Here is a 12,930-nt window from a genome sequence, read left to right as displayed (position 1 = left end):
AAGATCTGCACTTGGAAATGAAGGAGCCAGGGGTGAAAGAGGTTGCTGATGAAGGCAAAGACACAGCTTTTCAGAGCTGGGGAAGTTCGAGGCGAGCAAAACCCTTTCAACATCTGCTGATAACTTTGCACTGAGATGAGACGGTAACAACATCTGAATGAGTGTTACAGGTGGCTGAATTAATTAACTCCAACTCCCAACACCCCTGAACATCCGGTGCTGGGATTAGGGAGTCAGAGCTAGTTTACTAGAGAATCCCAAATCTCAGACATTATTTGGATTCAAATTGGAACTGTTGCCGAAAAATCCAGGTGGGAAAAGGACTAGGGAAATGGGGTGGTCGGGCATTTTCTTTCTCCTCTGGGACAAAATGATTCTCTCCTTTCTTCCCTCTGTCCTCTCATCCTCTCTTCTGTCTTTTCTATGGACCGATTCTTCCTCTTTTCTTTCTTCCCTCCATCTACCTGTTTGTCTCTTTTCACTTCTGTTACCGTTGTTCTATCTCCACTCTTTTTCTTTATCCCTTCATTTGTGATTTACTTTTGCTTAAAGGCACATGTGTACTGCTTGAGGAGTTTCCCTTATTTCCAGAAAATCCTATTTAACTACAGAAGTGAAAAAAATACTGCCTCTTCGAAAGTGGAAGCTTTAAGGCTGGGAATAAACAGCTATCAAGAGTGGCAAGAACATACTAAGGCCACTTTAAGGTAGCATGGGTTTACCTGCCACTGACTGAGCACATCGGTGGCTGGTGGGATTTTATTTTATTTTATTTTCATAAGGACTTATCATCTCATCAGCAAATGAAAGGATACTGGGTGTTCTCAGCTTCCATGGCAATGTTTCTGAAGGAGAAAGATGAAATTTAAGGGGAGAATCAGACATTGAAATCTGATACTTGCATGGATTTTAGAATTAGGGATGGGATGAGTTTGATGAGAAAAGAAAATTTGGGTGCAGAGGTGGGGTGCTAATCTCAATTTATTTTTCAGTCTGGCTTCTCTGGGGATGGGTATTTGATTTCTACATGAGGGCGTTTATAATGAACTAGGCTTTGGAGTCAGACAAGACTTGAATTTTCGCTTGACTACTTATTGACTGCTTGACCTTGGGAATAATATTTAAATTTCCTAAGCTTTGGTTTGCTCACCTTAAAAAGGGGGGTGATGAAACCTGCTTCAAGGGATTGCAGAGAATTTGAATGACATAACACCTGTGAAGTGCCTGCAACAGACAGTGTGTTTAAGTGAGTTGTTACTATTTCCATCGGAAAAAGAGCCTATGTAAATACTTTGGTCATATTTTAAACAGCTTGCTACTGAAATAATCACCTGGAACCTTCAACTTCTTTTAGAAAGAATGCTTTATATGAACACGAGTGAGGAATTCTCTGGTAGCATTTGATATATTCATGGAGGAGCTTGGAAGGATTCTTTAGACTAGGCTCAGCAAACTTTTCTGATAAAGAATCAGCTAGTAAATATTTGAGGCTTTGTGGACTGCAGTCTCTGCTGCACCTATTCAACTCTGCTGCTGGAGTGTAAAAGCAGCTACAGACAGTATGTAAATGGATAAAGGTGGCAGTGTTCTAATACAACTTTATTATTTATGGCTGCTGAAATTAGGATTTCATATACTTCTCCTGTACTATGAAACATTATTTTTCATTTGGCTTTTATTCCCCCTCCAACCACTTTAAAAAAATGTAAAAAATCATTCCTGGCTAGTGGGTTGTACAAAAACAGGCAGCTGGCTAGATTTGACCTGAGCTGTGTTTTACTGACCCATGTCTTCGATCTACCAGATGTTAAGACATCAGTTTGCTTTCCTCCTTTAGGTCAGAGATGAGGACTCAGAAGCCCAAAGATATGGTGAGCTGTGGCTGGAGCCCCTCTTCTCTGAGTGGCAGAGCTGGGATTAGAACCCAGATCTTTTGACTATTGGTCTCGAGATCAGTCATTCCTACCTTTTGCTGATTTTAGTTTCTTTGTCTTCCAAAACTTCCCTTGGTCATGACATTCTTGTATTATTTGATTCTCTTAGCACACATTCCCAGTCATCTTGGGTGTTTCTGCCATGGTCCCATTGCTTAACAAGGGAGGCAAGCCCAGATGCCTCAGGGACCAAGAAATTAACAAACCTCATTACAAAACCATAGGGAGGGGTGAGGGATGTGGTGGATTGGAGCGCACGTGTCACATCTAACAGAGGAAATTCTATTCCACGCAGATGACGGTGGCCTTTGGGAGTGAGTCAGAGACACCAGGTCTCCCGCCTTCTCAGAAGGCACTTGAAATCTGGATCTTCTGTGGAATTTTAAGATATTAGCATAATTTAAAAAAGCTTATTATGACCAAACAAGGCACATCTAGGGATTACAAGCAGCTTTTAAGAGATCAGTTTGTGATCTTTAACTCAGACTGTGATTTCTTCTTGACATGACAGAAATGTATGCTATAAATATTTTTATAATTAAAAAATTTTAACTATGATAAAATACTCATACAATTGATTATATTAACTATTTTTAAACTTATAGCTCAATAATGTTAAACAGACTCACATTGTTCTGAAAAGAAGTCCCCATTTCCTCCTATTCTCAACCCCTGATAACAATCATTCTACTTCCTGTCTCTATGATTTGACTGTATATGCTCTATATTGGGCTTCCCTGATAGCTCAGCTGGTAAAGAATCTGCCTGCAATGCAGGAGACTGTGGTTCAATTCCTGGGTCAGAAATATCCTCTGGAGAAGGGATAGGCTACCCACTCCAATACTCTGGCCTGGAGAATTCCACAGGTGGTGCTAGTGGTAAAGAACCCATTTGAAAATACAGGTAGACATAAGAGACACGGGTTCGATCCCTGAGTCAAGAAGATCCCCTGGAGGAGGGCATGGCAACCTACTCCAATGTTTTGGCCTGGAGAACCCCATGGACAGAGGAGCCTGGCGGGCTACAGTCCATGGGGTCGCAAAGAGTCAGACACGACTGAAGCGACTTAGCGTCCACGCATACATGCTCTATAGTGCCATGGAACAAATGGCAAAAAGTTAAAACTGAGACACAAGTAAAACATACTTTCTATAGGTGGAGCAAACTCACTCTTAAAGAAGAAATTGAAGCTTGAGGACTGCTGGTGGTGAGTGGGCACTAGATTAACCTGTGTCACAGTGTCTTTAAAACAGGCAACCTCTGCCAAGGGGAAAGCAGGTAGGGATACATTGGCAGATTGGGATCGACATATACACACTACTATATATAAAATATTCAATAAGTAACTTAAAATTATATAATTGATTTTACTTTTATATGAAGTTGCTGCTAAGTCGCTTCAGTCGTGTCTGATTCTGTGCGACCCCATAGATGGCAGCCCATCAGGCTTCTCCGTCCCTGGGATTCTCAAGGCAAGAACACTGAAGTGGGTTGCCATTTCCTTCTCCAATGCATGAAAGTGGAAAGTGAAAGGGAAGTCGCTCAGTCGTGTCCGACTCTTAGCGACCCCATGGACTGCAGCCTACCAGGTTCCTCCGTCCATGCGAGTTTCCAGGCAAGAGTACTGGAGTGGGGTGCCAGTGCCTTCTCCGTTATATGAAGTTACTGGAATACAAATGTCATTGGCAACATTCTCAACACTAGAATTACTCTGACAAGTATTGAGTTGAGGGCTTCCCAGGTGGTGCTAATGGTAAAGAACCCACCTGCCAATGCAGGAGATATAAGAGTTTCGGGTTCAGTCCGCATGTCACTTTGGCATGCTGCAAGTGAAAATTAAATAAGAGCAATGAAGTGAGTGTCTTGGAATGTGCATATTGAATGCCTTTTGATATAGACTGGTAAATTGTAAAATTTACCAAAATTTAAACCTGTTTGTCCTTGTTCCTACAGTGTAATGGAAGGTGCATTTTTCCCAACCCTGCTCAGCTTGGAGATAATCTATATATGATTCATCCTTGAAGAACTCAGGGCTAAGGATCCTGATCCTCTGCTCAGTGGAAAATCCAAGTGTAATTTTGTAGTTAACCTTCCTTATCTGCAGATTCAATCAAATGCAGATTGTGTAGTAGTTTAGTATTCACTACTGAAAAATATTTGTGTATAAGTGGATCCATGCAGTTCAAGGGTCAACTATATAGAAAACTTCAATACTCTTTAACATCACTTCTTAGTTACTATCCTAGTTCGTGATGCGTACAAAGAGCCTTCACAATTATTATCCCTGTTATTGTCACAACAGTGCCATGAGTAGAAAGTGCAGATATATTTCTTCCCACTTAGCAAAAGAGGAGATCAACACTTGGAGAAATCAAATAGCTCACATGGTTTGCATGGGGAGCGAGAGAGCCCAGAAAAGAACTCAGGCTTCTGTGTCATCTCTGGGGCTCTCAGGCACCCCCTCCAAAAGTGTCCTTTGGAGAGAACCATGTGGGAGCTGGGGGCACCCCTACACTCCTGTTCTGAGCCGTGGTGCAAACCTGGAGATCCCAGCCTGGCCAGGCAGCTGCTGGCCTATCTGACGGGTCCCCAGTACTCTCAGGATCTTCCTTGCTTGGACTTCCTGTGAACTCACCAATATATCCCTGGCTTGTAAAGACCACTGGTTTTTTTCTGTTTTTAACCTTTTTATTTTGTATTGGGGTTTGGCCAATTAACAACGTTGTTGCAGTTTCAGATGAACAGTGGAGGGACTCAGTCCTACCTGTACATGTATCCACTCGCCCCCAACCTCCCCTCCCATCCAGGCTGCCACACATCATTGAGCAGAGTTCCCTGTGCTATACAGTAGGTCCTTGTGGTTGGTTATTTATTTATTTTTTTAATATAGCAGTGTGTACATGAGACACCCATTTTGATTTTATTCTCTTAATAGAAAGTCTTACTAAGGCAGCATTGATGAAAACAGCTCAGCCACTTTCTTCATGAACTGCAGTAGACTCTGGGACCCCAAGGTAAGGGGGAAAATAGAGGGAAGATGATCGGGAAGAGCGAGAGCAGAAGGCGTGTATTTCAGTGCCTGCCTGGATGGGCACCCATGCTCTTCTCCGAGCTGCCAGCCAGTGTTAGCAGAGTGATGGAGAGAGCCCTGCCCCTCTGGCACACCAGCAAACCTCGCTAATGTAATGGAAACGATGATTATTCCCAGGGCCTAGCATTTCCCTTCCTCCGGACTGTAGGGGTATTAAAGTTGATTGAACACATATGCTTCGGGTAGACAGTGCCTGCCATCACATATGGAGCCATCAGTTTTCTGTGTGCTCGGAAGGAGACACCGAGACCGTGAGAGCCGGGCAAAGGCTGAGCCGGTTTAGGGGATTATAAACGAGGGGGTCCAAGTCTCTTTACGGGCCAGACAGGGGAAAAACCCGACTTTAAAAAAAATTCCCCATGTCTCTGCACAGGAAAAAAAAAAAAAGCTCAAAAATACTTAGTAAAGTTAAAATTCAATTTTAATAATTTTAACAGAATCTGCATTTCCCCTCCTTTCTATATATATGTATATATGACAAAGATGAATAGGTTATACCTATTTATCTAAGATTTTCAATATAGGTACAAGTGCATGTATATATGTCATGGATTATGGAACGGGTCCATTTTATAGCATGAATCCCATGTCCTCAGGACGTAATTATTTTTTGAAAAAATGTGTTTCTCAGAATGAGGGTTCCTCAACTTTTCTCAAAGCCAAAGAGTGATGGATTTTCTCCTTCACAATCATATGTCTAATGAATCACAGCTTGATTTTCCACACCGTTACATGAGCAAATATGAGAGGCTGTTCTAAGCAGGCTGGGGAATCGGTGCTGCTGGGTGTTGAGACGAGACTTCTGGACACTCCACTGCTTGCTGGAAAGCCTCACCTCACCAGGCTCTCCCAGTCCCGATACAGTGAGGGGAATCCCCACAGCCTCCCTGGCTGGCTGGTTATGGCGGCTCCACATCTGGGAGAGATAGAAGGTTTGGCTGTTTGTGCAACAGCTGGCTCTAATTATTCTCCTGGGTTATGGAGATATTTTGCTTGGCCATGTTTCACTTGCTTCAGAATAAGGCAAGTCTCTTCCCACTCCATGTATTAAAATATATGTGCTATATGGGGGAGGAATAAATTTGGAGTATAGGATTAGCAGATAGACACTGAGTGAGTGAGTGGTCGCTCAGTTGTGTCTGACTCTTTGCGACCTTGTGGACTCTAGCCCACCAGGCTCCTCAGTCCGTGGGATTCTCCAGGCAAGAATACTGGAGTGGGTTGCCATTTCCTCCTCCAGGGGATCTTCCCGACCCAGGGATCGAACCCAGGTCTCCCGCATTGCAGGCAGACGCTTTAACTTCTGAGCCACGAGGGACCATATATAAAATAGATAAATGACTAGGATTTATTGTATAGCACAGGGAACTATGTCCAATATCTTGAGATAACATAATAATGGAAAATAATTGAAAAAAAGGAAATGGCAACCCACTCCAGTGTTCTTGCCTGGAGAATCCCAGGGATGGGGGAGCCTGGTAGGCTGCCATCTATGGGGTCGCACAGAGTTGGACATGATTGAAGTGACTTAGCAGCAGCAGCAGCATACATATACATATATATGCATATCTGAATCACTTTGCTATATATCTGAAACTAACACGGTATTGTAACTCAACTATAAACAAAAAAATCTTAATTAAGCCATATGTATTATATCTACAAGGAGGGAATTCATTTTAACTGTGTGCAAAAAATATTTTAAAAGAGTTTTATTTTAAAGTGCCCAGTTTTGCCAGTCTCAGCACCTTTGTGTTTTTCATTCTTTAAGAAATACCTTTTTGTTTGCTGTGTGCTAATTCAGAAAAATTTAAGGAAAACGTTAAGGTCACTCTAATCCTGCCATTTGGAAATATGAAAGCTAATATTTTAATGTGTTTCCTTTTTACTTTAGGCTGCACCTCGAGACTTGTGGGACCTCTGCCCCCCCACCAGGAATTGAACCAGTGCCTCAGGCAGTGGAAGGGCTGAGGGTTAGCCAGTGGGCCAGCAGGGAATTCCCTACTCTGACATTTTTAATAGGCATTTCCCCACATTTTCAAACTGTTTTGAAGTATAATTTTAATGGTTTCATTCATCAATTAAGCTTTTAAAATAAAATGAATTTTTTTGATTATAAAAGTAATGAATATTCTTATTAGAAAATTCGAAACATGAAGAAATAAAATCACAGAAGAGCATATCAGATGATAAATATTTTTAGTGTATTTTTCTCTCTCAGTCTCTCCCACCACGCCGCTTATCCACGTGCATGTTACACGCACACACACACATGCATTTGTGTGGATGCTAACTGTTGAAAAAAGTCAAATCGAGTGATTTTTACTCTTTTATTTAAAACTAGTTTACAGGGAGCCCAGCCTGGTGCTCTGTGATGACCTAGAGGGATGGGATAAGGAGGGAGGCTCAAGAGGGAAGTGATATATGTATAATTATGGTTGATTTGTGTTGTTGTATGACAGAAACCAAACAACACTGTAAAGCAATTTTCCCCCAATTAAAAAAAAAACGAGTTTGAAATTTTTCCAATGGCATTACAAAATCTTTGACAACCTTAATCTAATAGCGCCATCATATTTCATCGAATGGAGGTATCATCATTCACTATTTATCAACCATCGTTTTATATTGTTGATATTTAGATTGGTTGCAAATTTTCACTCTTGTAAATAATGATGCAAACTGCATTCATATGTAAAAACTTATCATATGTGAGCCAGACATGAGGGCCTTTCCTAGGACAGTTTCTTAGAAAGGATAGAGTGGGGTCAGAGGAGATATTGTGAGTCTTCTGTCGGATACCACATAGACTTTCCAGCAGCTTTCCCCTGGATGTGCCCTCCTACAGCAGCCATCCCCATTATTTTGGCACCAGGGACTGGTTCATGGAAGACAGTTTTTTTTCATGGACCAGGGCGGTAGAGGTATGGTTTTAGAATAATTCAAGCATATCACATTTATCGTGCACTTTATTTCTATTATTATTACATTGTGATATATAATGAAATAGTTATACACCTCACCATAATGCAGAATCAGTGGGAACCCTGAACTTGTTTTCCTGCAACTAGACTGTTCCACCTGGGAGTGCTGGGAGACAGTGACTTCTGAAGTGTGGGGAGCAGCTGTAAATACAGATGAAGCTTCACTCGCTTGCCTACTGCTCATCTCCTGCTGTGTGGCCAGTTCCCAACAAGCCATGGACCAGCACCCAGGGTTGGGGACCCCTGTCCTAGAGGACGTGAGAGGGCTTGTTGCGATCAGCCCCACGGTAGCCCTCTGCACCTCACTGCTGCTCATCTAGGGAGCACCGAAAGACTAGCGCTTCTTTCCACTTTTAGATGAAGAAGTGGTAGCTCAGGTAACCTCACCAGAGTCACAAGAACAAACAAACAGTTAAGAGGAGTGGCTAAGTGACCTGAATCTTAACTTTGTGCTATGATCCTTGAAACAAAATAAAGTAAAGACCTTTTGTGAAGCCCAGAGGCAACAGAACGGATACAAAGCAGCAAAAGAGATACAAATCAACAGGTCTTCTGGCATTTCACCAGTCAGTTGGTGACTCTAAAGGGAGAGACAGAAATAGCTGTTGCTTTGAAATGTAATTGCCTTGGTCTGTCTAGGGAAAAAAGTGCAAGAGCTCTAATTTGGGGAAGTGACAAACTAAAGTGTTTTGAAATGTACTTAAGAAAAAAAAAATTAAAGTGCTGAGACAGGTTTGTTTCTCAAGAACCACAATAGAAATTTGGGATAGTTATAGTTTTTAATCAGATGTTTAGGGAATCCATGTGGTTTTTCTCTTGATGGAGGTTGCATTTTTATTTTTTAATTTTTAAAAGGGAGCCAGACAAAAGTTCCTTCGGAGATAATGTCTCTGACCTATATTAAACAGAAAGTAAAACTCAAGCTGTTAACTCTTGGATGGCTCACTGTATTGGAAAGCAATTCTCAGAATTCCTCAGACTGGACACTGATCACAGAATTCAGCATCGATGCTGCTGCTGCTGCTGAGTAACTTCAGTCGTGTCCGACTCGGTGCAACCCCAGAGACGGCAGCCCACCAGGATGCCCCGTCCCTGGGATTCTCCAGGCAAGAACACTGGAGTGGGTTGCCATTTCCTTCTCCAATGCATGAAAGTGAAAATTGAAAGTGAAGTCGCTCAGTCGTGTCCAACCCTCAGCGACCCCACGGTCTGCAGCCTTCCAGGCTCCTCCATCCATGGGATTTTCCAGGCGATGCTGGTATATTCTATTCCACAGCTGCCCCCTGGACTTGCTGCTCACATCTGGATAAATTTCCTGAGTCCTGGCAGCCTGAGCTGATGTTTCATTGAGGGATATTTACTCCCACACAGCTGTTCAGAAGTAGGAGCAGAAAATCAACTCGGATACAATTAATACTATGTTGTAATAAGGAGACATCACCAAGAGAAACAGTTGCTGAATTGATGCTGATGATGCAGAGGAGGGTAACTACAATGATAATGGCGATTAATATAACCATTACTAGGTACAGACTCATAGAAGGAACATATTTTAGTCCTGGCTTTGTTTACACTGTTGCAATCTTTCATGCTCCAGTTAGGGAAGAAGATCATGCACAGCTGGAGATAAACTGCCCTGGTCTGAATTCTCTACGTAATTGACAAAAACACACTCAATATAATTCAGATAGATGATGGGAGGACAACCCAAATACCAGTATGTTTCCTCTCCCCCACTGGAGATAAACATCTGGATTTGCCATAGTTCTTATAAACTGAATCTCAGTAAGAATGCTCAGGCCGAGGAATCCCCTGGTGGTCCAGTAGTTAACCTTCTGTGCTTCCACTGCGAGGGGCTGGTGTCCCATCCTGCATGCTAGGCTGTTGTCGCTTAGTCGCTAAGTTGTGTCTGACTTTATGACCCATGGACTGTGTAGCCCGACGGCTCCTCTGTCCAAGGGATTTTTCAGACAAGGATACTAGAGTGGGTTGCCATTTCCTTCTCCTTGGCCAAAAAAAGAAAAAAAGGTCAGGCAGTTGAAACTGAGTTAGAGAGAGCTGGGTGAGACCCTGATTACTCAGTATTCCTTCCTGTTTTGGGGGAAGGGGAACGAAGAACCATTAGAACTCTTGACTTAGACGCTGATCTACCTCCCCTATGGGTAAGGGGTTGTGTTTCTCCATGGCTACCATTCTTGTACCTGGAGGACAACTCTCCTGTATTGGACCTGTTTGGAGAGCTATGGACCATTTAGCAATTACAGGCTCTACCTGCCCATAGTCCCCAGCCTCTGTGACAACCTAAAATGTTCCCGCACATTTCTCCTGGCATAGAGCTCCATTGACCTGGGTGATGGGTGGGGGGTGGAGGGGGGTTGGGGGGTGGTGATCACTAGACTTTGTGCAATTTAATTGACTTTTTTTTTTTTAAATGGTGGTATTGAAAAAACATGTATTTATTTATGTTGGCCACACTGGGTCTGAGTTCCAGCTTGCAGTATCTTCCTTATGGCACGTGAGCTTTTTGGTTGTGGGATCTAGTTCCTGAGCAGGAATGGAACTGGGACCCCTTGCTTTGGAAAAGTGGAGTCTTACCCACTGGACCGGAAGTCCCTAACTGACTTTTCAGGTTGGTGGCGGTGGTATAGTCGTTAAGACGTGTCCGACTCTTGTGATCCCATGGACTGTAGCCTCCTTTTCTGCGTGGGTGAGTTGTGTGTCACAGAAATTTCTCTCTCCAACTTGACTGTAAAGGGACTATTACAAAAACAGATTCTGGGTATCCAGTTTTCTTGGTTTCCAGTGGGTTCCAATGTTCTGCATCTTGGTTTCCAATGGTTTCAAATGGGCCCAATGTTCTACATTTTCTTTTCTTTTTTTAAAAATATTTATTTATGCATTTATTTTTGACTGTGTTGGGTCTTAGTTGCAGCATGCAGACTTTTCATTGCAGTAAGGGGTGGGCTTCTCTCTAAGTGTTGCCTGGGGCTTAGTTGCCCTGTATGTGTGGGATCTTATTACCAGGACCAGGGATTGAACCCATGTCCTCTGCTTTGGGAGGTGGATTCTTAACCATTGGACCACCAAGGAAGTCCCATTCTGCAACTTTAAACAGACTCCTCAGGTGATTCCAAAGTTGGCATCCAACTTAACAAACACTGACCCAGAAAATGTTTTCATTTTTTTAAAGATGAGAGAACACGAGGCTCAGAGCTACCTAGCATCATGATGGTAGCATGGGGCTCTGGAGCGAGGCAGCCTGATAACGATTATGGATTACATAAAGGAGATCTCAGGAGGACAGACATCCCAGACTCAGTGTCAGAACTTCTTTATTTCTCTAGCTGTCTGCCCTTAGGGCCTTTCAGTCTTTTCATTTAAACTTCCAGCTCTCTAATTTGGCCATCAGAAGTAAATCCTGGAGGATCATTTTGTGAGCCCTCTCTTAAAAGGAGTTTGAAACATTTGCTCTAATGAACAGTGGCATTTCTGCCCACCTGGAGAGAGTCAGAGATGGATGGAGAGGGGATGGGAAGGCCTTGGTCCCTGCATGGGGCCGCTGTGGGAGCTTTGGCCCCCTCCTTTGGCCACCTGCCACCCCACCCATTATGAGTATGTGGCAGAGAAATCTGTGAAAAATTCCAGTTACTGGGATCCTCTTTACTACAACATCGCTAAATGTGCTTTTATATTATTTTTAAGTGAACTTCACAGTGAGAAGGTAAATTTCACTTCCTAACCCCCTGCCAGCAGACCCACTCTGCACCCTGCTTGCCCCTGCCAGTCAATACTCCCAGGCTGTGCAATCAGTCATTACGGGCATTCTGTGCAGAGATGGTTGGATACCAGCTTCCCTCCCTAATAAAATAAGATGAATGATAAAATTGGTTGTTGTTGTTCAGTCGCTAAGTCATGTCTGACTCTTTGCGACCCCGTGGACTATAGTCCACCCCTGCCAGGCTCCTGTGTCCATGGGATTTCCCAGGCAAGAATACTGGGTTGTCATTTCCTTCTCCAGGGGATCTTCCCAACCCAGGGATTGAACTTTTCATCTCCTGCATTGCAGATGGATTCTTTACAACTGAGCCACCAGGGAAAACCCCCAAGCTCCGCCCCAAACAGAAGCAATATTGTAACAAATTCAGTAAAGACTTAATGCCCAAACCCGCCCACCCCATCCTCTTGCCAAATTCAACTGGAATCCAACATGGGCTGTCAGAAACAGAACTGAGGGGTGTATTTACTTGCTGTGATCCATGAAGCCTGGGAACCCAGTGGGATCAGAACCATGGCCTGGCAGCTGGTTTCCTTCCTCTGCTCTTGCATTCTGTGGTGTAGCGATCGTTTAAAAGAACTTTGATCAGGTCACCCCCATCTCTGGTCTAAACTGGCCAAGGGCCAGAATAAAGACTTCATAGTCAGAATAAATTCTAAACTTCCCAGGCCAGTTTGGCCATGCACACTTGCCGAATATCCTCTCTCTCTGCCCCCTCACAGGCTCCATGCCAGCCACATTAGTGTCTTTGCTGTGACTCAGTGAGGCAGAGATAATCTTGCCTCGAAATTTCACATTTACCCTTCCCTCAGCCTGGAATGTTCATCTCCAGCCATCCATATGGATTGTCCCATCAACGTTAAAGTATTTCTTCAATATATTATCCATAAGACCATCCATAATTACTCCAAATATAACAACACCCACTCTCGTTACTCTTCACACCTTTGGCTATTATTCGTTTCTTTATAGCATGTACGGCCAGATCTCTCAGACATTTATGTATTATTGTCTGTCTGTCCTGCAGTAGATGGTAAGCTGGGACATTATCTGTTTTTTGTCGTCATTGCTTAGAAGGCTGCTTGGTACATGGTAGGTGTGACTCAGGTGTCTTCAACCAACAGTCTCTTGAGGCGATCAGAGATG

The 12,930-nt window shown here is 43.2% G+C and overlaps 1 long non-coding RNA gene across 2 annotated transcripts; it reads left to right on the top strand.

Moving 5' to 3' along the window:
• Positions 1–221: 221 nt before the first annotated feature.
• Positions 222–7,144, top strand: LOC129644609 (uncharacterized). Of its 2 annotated transcripts, none has more exons than XR_008710873.1 (3): positions 222–311; positions 4,870–4,948; positions 6,920–7,144. It is a non-coding gene; the product is annotated as an uncharacterized LOC129644609 (long non-coding RNA). The 2 variants fall into 2 exon arrangements; XR_008710872.1 differs by lacking the exon at positions 222–311 and adding an exon at positions 4,666–4,781.
• Positions 7,145–12,930: the final 5,786 nt, after the last annotated feature.

This window comes from Bubalus kerabau, chromosome 2 (genome assembly GCF_029407905.1).
Source record: "Bubalus kerabau isolate K-KA32 ecotype Philippines breed swamp buffalo chromosome 2, PCC_UOA_SB_1v2, whole genome shotgun sequence".
Lineage (NCBI taxonomy): Eukaryota > Metazoa > Chordata > Mammalia > Artiodactyla > Bovidae > Bubalus > Bubalus kerabau.
Note: the sequence above shows the minus strand (reverse complement) of the source record. Positions and strands in the feature narration are given on the sequence as shown.